The sequence below is a fragment of the Streptopelia decaocto genome, assembly GCF_964273445.1.
Source record: "Streptopelia decaocto genome assembly, chromosome: 10".
NCBI classification, from domain to species: Eukaryota; Metazoa; Chordata; class Aves; order Columbiformes; family Columbidae; genus Streptopelia; species Streptopelia decaocto.
Window position 1 is genome coordinate 1,888,342 of NC_138665.1, and position 9,258 is coordinate 1,897,599.

General features: G+C 49.9%; 1 long non-coding RNA gene across 3 annotated transcripts; it reads right to left on the reverse strand.

Annotated features, from left to right (window-relative positions):
• Positions 1-1,373: 1,373 nt before the first annotated feature.
• Positions 1,374-8,993, reverse strand: LOC309444321. Of its 3 annotated transcripts, XR_014184991.1 has the most exons (6): positions 8,867-8,993; positions 7,408-7,556; positions 6,730-6,816; positions 4,118-4,256; positions 3,606-3,746; positions 1,374-1,647 (listed from the first exon to the last, which is right to left on the reverse strand). It is a non-coding gene; the product is annotated as an uncharacterized lncRNA (long non-coding RNA). The 3 variants fall into 3 exon arrangements; XR_014184992.1 differs by lacking the exon at positions 1,374-1,647 and having other exon boundaries at positions 3,064-3,746; XR_014184993.1 differs by lacking the exons at positions 1,374-1,647; positions 8,867-8,993 and adding an exon at positions 8,722-8,856 and having other exon boundaries at positions 3,064-3,746.
• Positions 8,994-9,258: the final 265 nt, after the last annotated feature.

Sequence of the window (9,258 nt, forward strand, 5' to 3'; positions counted from 1 at the left end):
CAGAACTGCTGTCCCAGACTTAATCACTAATGCGGTAATGGGATCTGCTCTCAAGTCCAAAGTGTTGATTGCATTTTGAAGTGATTTAAAAGGAGCTCTACAATCAGAGCTGTCAGGTTTTCGGATGAAGCGGGGAGCCAGCTCTAGGAATGGTGGAGATGGGCGAGTTAATCAGGCTGGGCTTCGGGTACCACGAGCTGAGCACAACTTGGCGCTCTGCACCTGATGGTACCGCAGCGCACGTGGGGCAGAGTGTGGGTCGTGCAACAGGAGAGGGTCACAGTGCACTGCCAGGCTGAAAGGGTTTAGAAGGGGGAAACCAGCTTGGCCAGAGCTTCAGCACTGCCGGAGTCATCCTCTCACAGCGGGGTGAAGATAACGGGAGTTTACCTCAGGCAACTCGGGACAGCACCCGCGACAAGTGTCTCGTGTCGTGTCTGTACATCAAACAGGGTACACAGAACTAAAAACTGACCAGAGGAGCCAGCGGGCAGAGCAGCCTGCAGTCCTGAGAGGGAAGAACGCCTGCAGCAGCTCCAAACATTCATCTTGTAACCAGAGACTGGTTAACCGAGAGAAGAGGAGCAGTCTGGTGCAGTCTCCAGTCTTGGACATTTTCAGGATTCTTGCTGCTAGATTAAATAATAGTATGTTTAAAAGCCCACATTAGACAATTCTGTATTGTTAAATCAAGTGGGTTTTTTTTAAAAAATTGATAAGTTACCTAGCTTATTCCTCATTAGGAGAAGCTTTTAGGTCAAGGTTTGATGTCCTCTAAAACAAACACACAATAAACAGGAAACTTCAAACATCAAAAATAGAATCTGTGATGTTTGCCAAGAATTGACTCTTCCGTCTTCAAAATTTATGCAGGAATGGATCTGTGGATATTTGTGAGCATCAGAAGGGGAGGCCTGGAATAGCTTGTTTTTCTCTGTAGTTACAGAAAGGTTAATTTTCTCCAAACAGGCACATCCACGTGAGTCCCCCAGCAGCGTGACACTGCAGCGCTCCTGCTCCTGCTCCTGTCCCGCCAGGAACGAGCAGGAGGAACCACCGAATCCCAGAACCAAGAGAATTCTTTTAAGATGTCAAAACAGTCAAGGTAACATCTCAAAGGGGGAATGTATGATGTATCTTAAGAGGAAGAAAGTATTTCAGTCTACCAGGACAATCAGTGTCAGAAATATTGAGCGTACGATCTCTCTGTAGTCTCTGGGGAAGGTCAGTGCTCGTCCCCTTCCCAATACATCTGCAAAGCTTTGGCTGTTTGTTGCTCTCACACCAGCCATAGCAGGACGTTCACAGTGCTGTTCTGTACTGACTCGGGCAGGTGTTTCCTTCTTTGCTTTTTGTAAATAAAGGAGCACGCAACAGCTACAGGCTTTTATCTACATTGCTGACAGAGGCATTACTTCAACAGGTTCCTGCACAAAGTGCAGGTATTTGCTCAACTACTTGTGGAAACAGATACTTAAGATCATTGTTCTAGAGAACTGGAGAAAAGAATACGCAGCTACAAAGAAGGCAAGGGTGCAAAGGCAGGGCTCGCTGATTGTCTGCAGGGGCAGGCTGAGGGCGCCTGTACGGTTTTAAAAGCTTCAACAGACAGAGCAGATGTTGCAGCCGGTTTCAGCTGGATGAGCTCTGTAAGGAAGATGAACACATATATTACTGGGAAGAAAAGCACACTGCTTCTAAATCAGTGAACGGAGCAGCCAGGGCGGCTGAGGCAGAGAAGAATCTCTTTTCAACTAAGGAGTGTCTCCACCTACAGGCAACACATGCAAAATAAGTTTAACCAGTAACAAGTTTCTTGAAGGAAAATGTTTTCCAAAGAGGGTAAATGGCAACTGAAAAGACCGGTTTCGAAGTGAGATGACACCCAACTATCCTTGTGCTTATTGCGGAATTGTTGAGGTTGGCAAGGGACCTTGGGCCTGCATGGTCCAACCACCCTGCCCCAGCGAGGCCACCTCGAACAGGTTGTCCAGGGCTGTGGCCAGTTGCACTTTGAGTATCTCCAAGGAGGTTCCACAACCTTTCTGGTGAGACCACACCTGGAACATTGTGTCCAGTTGTGGCCCCTCAGTTCCAGCAGGACAGGGAACTGCTGGAGAGAGTCCAGCGCAGCCACCAAGATGCTGAAGGGAGTGGAGCATCTCCCATGTGAGGAAAGGCTGAGGGAGCTGGGGCTCTGGAGATGGACAAGAGGACACTGAGGGGGGACTCATTCCTGGGGATCAATATGGAAAGGGGGAGTGTCAGGAGGATGGAGCCAGGCTCTTCTCGGTGACAACCAGTGATAGGACGAGGGGCAATGGGTACAAACTGGAACACAGGAGGTTCCACTTAAATATGAGAAGAAACTTGTTAGGGGTGAGGGTGGCAGAGCCTGGCCCAGGCTGCCCAGGGAGGTTGTGGAGTCTCCTTCTGTGCAGACATTCCAACCCGCCTGGACACCTTCCTGTGTAACCTCATCTGGGTGTTCCTGCTCCATGGGGGGATTGCACTGGATGAGCTTGCCAGGGCCCTTCCAACCCCTCACATTCTGGGATTCTGTGATCCTGCTGCACTGCTTGATCACGCTCACTATGTTTTGGGGCTTTTTTAAGTGGCAATTCCCAAATTTCAATTTGTGTCCACTGCTTTTCCTAGGCATCACTCTGAAGAGTCTGGAGCCATCTTTAGTCTGAACAGCAGGTATTTGTAACACAGAGATTCCTCCCTGAGCTCTCGCTTTCCCAAACTGAACAGCCTAATGTTTCCATGTGTCCCACACTGGGGAGCATGGGCCTGGACACAGCACTCCATGGATCTCACTGGTGCCAGTCACCTCGCTGGATGTTTTGGTGCCACCTCACGCAGCCTTTGCTTCAAGGACACGTTCCTGGCCCACGGCTGGTGGCTACCGGGACCCCCAGGTCCTCTGCAAAACCGCTTTCCAGCTGCTCAGCCACAGCAGGCACTGGTGCGTGGGGTTATTTTAATTCACACACCCAAATGATACACAATATATAATAGGCTGGTAGACCGCTAGAAGATTCCCCTCCCTTCGGCAAGTAAGCTGAATTACTTAGTTTAATTTAAAAAGCATGAATTGTACAGTCAAAATAGTTCAACATTTTCACTCTGGCAAAATGACCCTTAACTGTTTAATGGCGTTGGAATGGAAGTGATTGCCCCAGATGATTTTAGGCTTTTAAGCTTCAAGCTTTGTTTTTTTCCCCTCATTACTTAACACAGAGAACTGCGAGAGAAATATCCAGCCAGCTCTCCCTTCTCCCCCCACCCCAGCCTGAAGGACATCAATAAATCCTGTTTAAAAGAATGGGAGAACAGTGCACTGTGTGTAGCGCCGCATCTTTACAAACACCCCCGCTGTACGTTAACCGTAAAACTCTCCAAAGTGGGTGAGGTGGGCTGAAGAGGTGACTTCTTTGTGCCAGCGCTGCCTCCCCTTGCTGCAGCGGCAGGAGGCAAGGCAATGTTTCACTGAACTACAGCATTACCAGAAGCGTTTCCAAGACACTGAGAGAGCAATTTAAGCAGAGGATGGCAGGATGCAACTAGGAAAAATACCCAGCAGAAAGGCATGAACTGACATGTCATGCCCACGGGGCAGCTCAGGGGCATGTTGATGTTGAAGCCCGTTTCCACAGCGTGAACTCTTGTGTTCCTGGTGAATATATCACCACTTGCAGAATACAGCGCGCTGCAGTAATGGTTTTCTCCAAGGGGTGAGCCTGGAATAAGAGAGCAAGAAAAAAAAATCAACACATGGAAGATAAATACAAACAGAAGCCATTTGGAATTCAGCCATTCTTCTTGATTTACTGCCCGTGAAGTGCACAGAATCAGAACTCTGCACATTTATTTCCCCAGAAGCCTGAGGCCAGGCTGCAACGCACATCAACAGAGAGCCCCACACAACTGCCTTGGCCTGTGAGTTACCAGCGTTCAAGCAGCGGCCGCAGTGCTGGCACGTCTGCCCAGAGCCAACGGGGCAGCTGGTTTGTGAGCTGAGATCCAGCGCTCCCGCTAGCAGCCCGTTGCAGAAACCAGCAGCTGTACAGTGGCCTCCCCACAACACAGGAGCTGGGCAACGATCAAATACCATGTTCTGCGCCTGGGAAGAGACACCCGAAGGCGCGTCTCCAACCAAAGGCTCGGGGTGTAGCGGAGATCTCGTGTGCTCGTCAGGTTGGCTGTGGACAGGCTGTTCCAGCTTCTTCATTTGACAGGTGACAGACACCCTATGAGAAAGTGAATAAAGCAAAACTATGAACCTTGAGATAAACAGATTTGAGTCTCACAGAGTTTCAGTGGCCTCTCCCCCATTCCTTTTTGAAGCCTGTGTCTCTAAATACTTTTAGTTCTGCGACCACACACAGTCTCGAGGGGCTGATGACAGTGCTTGTTAAATTGGAATGAAATTAAAACACTGAAGTTCAACAATCTCAAAGGGATTCACCACACAAACATCATGATAAACCAAAAAGGAGAAGCAAAATACTTCGGGAAGGTCCTGAAGTCTTTCGATAGCGTGTGAACCTGGCTCATCTGCACCTGGACTCTGTCCCTCCGCCTGAGTGCGAAGCTGCGCTCAGCTAATTCCTGAAATCCACCTCCATTAGGGTCAGTTTACATCTGGGTTTGGGGCTGATCACCCATCAGTCTGGAGGGCACAGCGAATGCCCCGCCAAACTGCTTAGTTCTGTATTTTCTAAGAATATCTGGATGTCATAAAATTGCTTAAAATTCAAGCTGACAGAACAGGCTCTTTCTTAAGAACTCCTGTGTCACTTTTTGTATCAAACAGCTTTGTAGTCTCTGTGTAATCCACTTTTCAGCTTTGTTATGTGTCATCTGTTATCACCTAAAATGATCATGCAGTATGTGGAAGGAAAAAAAGAGAAAAATCAATGAACGCTTATTTGCACAAGTGTCTTCTAAGATGCATCCTCCAGCTTCATGCTGAGATTTCCCCTTCTATTATTAACTTTATTTTGCAAGCCAGACACTGTCTCTGCTTTTCAAATTGTGCAGTCAGTCTACACGCTAAGGCTTTGCTCTTCTCCGATTCTCAGCTATAATCACATTTCTGTTTTCTGCAACATTCCTTTCTTATCTTCCACTTTGAAGACAACTATTACAAAATCCCTTCTAAAACCTGTCAGGATTACACGGAGCAAGGAGCCAAACTGTTAATGAGCTCCGAACGCAAACTGGGACGCTGAGCATCTCTGCTTTAGCTCACAGACATGCATTTATCTTTAAATCCATACAGCATTCACACTCTAACTCATGGGCAGGAACAGGAGCTGTTCCTTCTCTCACAACGTAACTGTCCTGGGAAATCTGATGGGTCTAATAATGTGCCAGGCAGCAGGGAAAAGCAGCACGAGCACAAACAGCAGTGATTTAAGGAAGCTCATCTGATGCGAAACCCCACGGATAAACCACAACTTGAAGCGTCTCTTTGCATTCAGCCAGCTAAGCCACAGAAGCTTCTCCAGTGAGGGACTATTCCAGGATTATCACAGTCCAGTAGGTCAGACCACCCCCAGCTTTTGCACACGGAAGGTGATTTTGGCCAGATTTTGGCCAGGGTTCCACCACGGCTATTCCAGTCACTGCTCTTCTCCTGCTGCCGCCTCTGAGCTCTGAAACACAAAGGGAATCACGGTGCGAAACATGCGAGCAGCCGCCTCTCCCACATCCCTCGATTAGATCTGCTCCGCTAAAGGCACAACTGGCATCGGCACAACTTGAGCCTCTTTTCTGTGCTTTCCCTCCGCTGAAATTTTTAACCCAGAAGTGGTGACACTTGCACTCAAAGGCCAAGAAAGCGACAGTGTAATTCCCCCTCAGGCAGCCCTGTAGCTAAACTGGTGAAGACAAATTTACTTCAGATTATTTTAGCTCTTCTTTCAACAATCTCACCTCAGGAGGTCAAACCTCTCTAAGCATTTACACCTTCCAAAAGATAAGCTGAACATAGTATTTTTATTCTTTAGCAGGAATTCATACAGCAGAGCCTTTTGGTTCATGGTTCTGCAGGAACACTCCTCTAAAGATCAATCCATCACTGTGACTGGGGGAACTCATTGCTCCCCACTTCCACTTGCTGATGCTGTTTTACTTTGCTGTTGGAATTGTTTTATTCCCAGCCGGCCAGGCCGGGCGAGCTCTGGCCTTTAAAACCTCTTCAGTGCTGTGAGTAAGGGACTTAACAAAATGCAACACCTGAACTCGCTGTGCTCACCAGACACCTCCCGTGTTACATCCCGAGCCCACCAGCGTATCCGCTATCCCCACTCTGCCAAAAAATCCACAGGGAAGGAGAAGAAAGTAGGTTAAACATTGGACAAAACAAGGTAAAGATGCACCTGAAATCAGAAATCATGTTACTCTGTCCTAAATATCTTGAAACCACTGGAGGGGTAGGAAATGTGGGCTGAAGAAACATGGCAGTGTCAAGCTCGGGGAAAATAAAGACAGGGACAGCTCTGTTGTGACTGTGGTACCAGTGGGATTCAACTCTAAAATGTGCAAGAACAACCATAGAAATACCTGTAGTTTTTCTAGCACTCAAATCTTTACCAGAGTAATTACATCAAAACTCCACAACTCTGACCAACTAAACACCACATTTTGTCTCTGTGCCAACTTCTTTCATGAGATGTAACCCCCTTCCTATCCCCAGCCTCTAAAAACTCCACTTACCACAAATTCTGTTTTGTGTTTCAGCAGCAGCTGGGACAACATGGACCTTTTCTTCAGTTGTTCCAGAACCTGATGCAAACATTTTGGCTATGAACAGTGACAGCAGAAAAAAAAGAGAAACTAAAATTACTCTTAAAATAATAAGAATCTTACTTGTTTACCACATAATGGCTCACAAATGTACTGTACATTGTTGTAAATACATATATATTTCCACATGAAATATGACCAAGGGAAAGCATTTTAAGAGTTATGAGAAGAACTAACGAAATTACAGATGTGAAATCATACACAGATTTTCCACTGAGCCCACTGTCGGCTTTGCTCTCGTTAGAAGCAAGACAACATTTTTCTTAGTTTGAAGCTGAGCTTTCAAAGTAATTAATTTGTAGGAACAATGCAAAATTTCATTAGGATTTCCCCAGAGTCATTGCAGAAAGTTTACAAACCACCCAAGGGTGTTTGTGTCTCTTCCAAAGGGTTGTGGCTGCATGACGAGATACTTAGTTTGACTTTAATCACCGCTCTATTCCATGATTTGTTGCGATTAGAGGTTGTAAAATTCTACAAAATTGTGGTCAGAGTGGGAAGAATGAGAATAAATATACAGAATATTTCTGAAAAAAGAACATGTAAAATACACAGAGAGGGGAAGTGACTGCAACTCTTTAAACTCACCATGTTGATACCAGAGAACAGGCTGCTGCTACCTGGGCAAAACAAAATGTAAGAAGCTGTAGATGGAGCCTGAGGTGACATCAGTGACATGCAGGCCCCTCCCTGCGGCCACGGACAGGGACAATCCACACTGACCTGAGGACATGCACCTGTGGGGACAAATTGGATGCGAAACTTGAATGTGTGAGGAGAAAATCCATCCTCCCGCTTGTCCCTGTGCCCAGGATGGGCGAGTGCTGCCGCAGGTCTGGACCAGGGCACCCGTTTCAGCCTTAGCACTGACAGACGCTCACCCAGCCTGTTCTTAGCAGTGTGTTTGTCTTGTAGAAAATGGTCAGCGACTATCTGAGCTTTGGAAAAAACTGATTTTTAAGCAGAAATCTCATCTTTGCCTAAACATGAAGCAACCCCAGGTCCCAGTATAAGTTGGGGAATGACCTGTTGGAGAGCAGTGTAGGGGAAAGGGACCTGGGGGTCCTGGGGACAGCAGGGTGAGCATGAGCCAGCACTGGGCCCTTGTGGCCAGGAAGCCAATGGTACCTGGGGTGGGTTAGAAGGGGGTGGTCAGTAGGTCAGAGAGGTTCTCCTGCCCCTCTGCTCTGCCCTGGGGAGACCACACCTGGAATATTGTGTCCAGTTGTGGCCCCTCAGTTCCAGCAGGACAGGGAACTGCTGGAGAGAGTCCAGCGCAGCCACCAAGATGCTGAAGGGAGTGGAGCATCTCCCGTGTGAGGAAAGGCTGAGGGAGCTGGGGCTCTGGAGCTGGACAAGAGGAGACTGAGAGGTGACCTCATTAATGTTTACAGATATATAAAGGGTGAGTGTCAGGAGGATGGAGCCAGGCTCTTCTCGGTGACAACCAATGACAGGACAAGGGGCAATGGGTGCAAACTGGAACACAGGAGGTTCCACTTAAATTTGAGAAGAAACTTGTTCGGGGTGAGGGTGGCAGAGCCTGACCCAGGCTGCCCAGGGAGGTTGTGGAGTCTCCTTCTGTGCAGACATTCCAACCCGCCTGGACACCTTCCTGTGTAACCTCATCTGGGTGTTCCTGCTCCATGGGGGGATTGCACTGGATGAGCTTTCCAGGGCCCTTCAACCCCTGACATTCTGGGATTGTATGAGCACTGCCCTGTGTCTCAGGAACCAGCCCAGAACTGCCCGCTACACTTGACAACACGAAAGCAAAGGAATTCTGAAGGTAAAACAAAAATTTGAGGGGAGAGATAAATACTTGTGAGCGTTTAACCCCCCGGCCGAGCTGACACCGCGCAGCGGGGCCCCGGGCCCGCTCACCCCGCGCCAAACACGCACCGCGAAGCCGCGGCCTGGCCCAGAGCTGCCGCCGGTCAGGCCCCGCCGCCCCTCGGGCCGCACTGAACCGGCCCCGCAGGCCGGAGCCCCCACGGTCCGGGCCCGGCGCCCCCGTTCTCTCCCCGTTCTCTCCCCGTTCACTCACGGCCGCTCCGGCCTCTGCCCCGCTGACGGGCGGACGCGTCCTCAGCCGGAAGTGCGACGCAGCGCTTCCGGTTGCGCCGTCACCAGCGCGCCGCCCGCCGCAGAGCGCATGCGCGACCCACCGCCTCCGGCGGCTTCTGCCTCCGCGCCCCGCCGGCAGCGCCGCTCCCGGTGCGCAGGGCCCGGCGGCGCAGGCTCCGCCTGCCGCGGGGCGGGTAAGGGGCCTGGGAGGCCTCGCCGGGGCCGGGAGGGTCCGCGGACAGCGGAGCGCGGCCGCCAGGCCGGGGCACGCACTGCGCATGCGTGACCCGCGCGGCTCCCTGGCGCCCCCTGCCGGCCGCCGCCCCGGCGCGAACCTCCCGCCGGGAAACACGGGGCGTCTGTTACGGAACA